Consider the following 2,471-nt stretch of genomic DNA (forward strand, 5'->3'; position numbering starts at 1 on the left):
ATTTTCTTGTGCAATGGCTCCGCCACAATGTCCAGATGTAATGTCCGAATTTTATCGCTTACAGAATCAGCAGACGCAGACCTTACTGGATGCCCTTGGACAGCTCATCCAGGGTCAACGTGCGATACAAAACGATGCGGCAGCAGCCGCTTCACCGCTAACGCAGGCACAACACGCTGTTGCACCAACTTTTCGACCTTTTGATGCTGCACTGGAAAGCTGGACGGAGTGGTCACGCCAATTTGGATTCCATCTCGCCGCCTACAGAATTCAAGGTAACGAGCGGCAGCCATTTTTGTTGTCTTCGGTCGGCGTACAAACGTACCGTGTGGTAGTCAAATTATTTCCCCGACGCGATGTAGCAACTCTGTCCTACGAAGAAATTTTGTCTGCATTAGAGGCATATTTCAAAGAATCAGACAATGTAGTTGCAAAGAGGTATACCTTCTTTCGTACAAAACGTACGGCAGGTCAGAGTGGGTTGCAACCTTGCAAGGCCTTACTAGGGATTGTGCTTTTGAGTGTCAATGTGGACTCCCTTATTCAGATACCATGGTACGTGATGCAATTCCACAGAACGTTTCTGATGTTCGTATAAGGGAACAGATTTTGAAACTAGTCAATCCCTCCCTTCAACAAGTGATGGACATATTAGATCGGCAGGACACACCTGACTTTGCTCAGGAATCATTTGAAATTTCGCCAGCAGTGTGTCAGGTTAACCGGCCCGCCGGCGAGCTGCACGGAGCAGTACACAGCCCTCGCGCCCAGCCGCACCGCTGCCGCCAGGCTCTCAGCCACGTGTGCCGCGCCGGCGAGCAAATGCAGTGATCAAATCATGCCCACGGTGTGCTACTAAACATTCGCGTGAGAATTGCCCATCACGCCAAGCTATTTGCTTTAATTGTAATAAAAAAGGACATGTTCAGAGTGTTTGCCAGAAAAAGCTCAGATCGGAAGCTCAAAACCGTTCCAGGCCCTTTGCTTCGCGGCGGAATCGGAATCGAACCAAGGATACTCAGGCTCGCGAAAATTCGCCCATGGAAATTCATGTAGTTCATTCCACTCCGCGCAGTGCCACTCTCTCTAACAGTGACTGTGTTCGTCCCAAAAATAGTGTGTGTCGACATCGCCGGAACTCCCGTCAAGTCGCAAGTGATTATGTACCAGTGTCAGTTCACGTTGCACGAGACAGTCGCTCTTGTCGTCAGCATGACAATAAACTTTTTGTGGACTTGGACATTAAGGGCAAAGTGATACCATTCCAGCTCGATACCGGAGCTGCAGTTTCACTGATAAATCAAGACACTCACAAACTGCTGGGCACACCTTCGTTGCGTGCCGCAAATGTTGAGTTAAGTAGCTATTCATGTGAATATATCCCTGTGTTAGGACAGTGTAGCCTTCTTGAAACATACAAAGGACAAACAAAACTTGTGTCATTTTACGTCCTTCGTTCTTCTTCTGCAGTGAACTTGTTTGGTTTCGATTTATTTCAGTTGTTGAACTTGCCTATAGTATATCAGGTCCTATCAGAGAACCAGTCGGTGCCATCAGACAGTGTTTCTCGTCTATGTGAAGAATTTGCAGACATTTTTGCACCGGGCCTCGGTTGCGCTAAGAACTATAAAGCACATTTGAAACTAAAAGCAAACGCGCAACCAAAATTTTTCAGAGCGCGCAATGTTCCCCACGCATTGCGTGATGAGGTCGCAAAAACATTATACGATTTGGAATCACAAGGTGTGTGCAGGCTTCTCTCAGGGAATCACCCATAGTAATTTTGCCAAAACCTTCCTGAAAGTTGAGACTTTGTGTGGACTTCAAGGCAACAGTGGAACCACAACTAGTGATTGCAACTTCTCCTTTACCCCGCCCGGAAGATCTTTTGACAAACTGTGCCTGGGTAAATATTTTTCGAAGTTGGACCTGCGTCGGTTGATCAATTAACGTAGCATGGGACGTCGTGGCGAGCACATGTGCTGGACCACCTGTGTGACGTCAAGGCGGGTTCCACTCTCTAGCAAACTTTGGCGTCAATCGTGCGGAAGGGCATTCTTTGTCAACCGGGTGCTGGATCAACCGACCGACCGTTATGAAATCCGCAGGTTCCAAACTGTGCAGCAAAGAGCTTTGGCGCCAACCGGTCGGTGTGGGTGGACTCCACTGTCCACGAAAACATGTTTACATCGCTGGACCAGCGCAGGCCTGTGACGCGAGCCGGCGGCATGGGCTGTGACGTGGGCGGGCCGCTGGACGGGCAGCGGGCGCGGACGCAGCTGACGGCCATCACGTGAGGCGACCGCTGGCTGGCCGGTGGCGCGCGGGTCGGTGGCGACCGTATGAACTAATTCAGTTGGACTGGGGGCCTCGTGGCGGTTGGACTGCGATCTAACGTGTGTACTAACTCTATTGGAGAACAAGTGATGACGGTACTATTTGAAATAAAGGCTTCAGTCCTTTTCCCACGA

The sequence above is a fragment of the Schistocerca gregaria genome, chromosome 4 (assembly GCF_023897955.1).
Source record: "Schistocerca gregaria isolate iqSchGreg1 chromosome 4, iqSchGreg1.2, whole genome shotgun sequence".
NCBI classification, from domain to species: domain Eukaryota; kingdom Metazoa; phylum Arthropoda; class Insecta; order Orthoptera; family Acrididae; genus Schistocerca; species Schistocerca gregaria.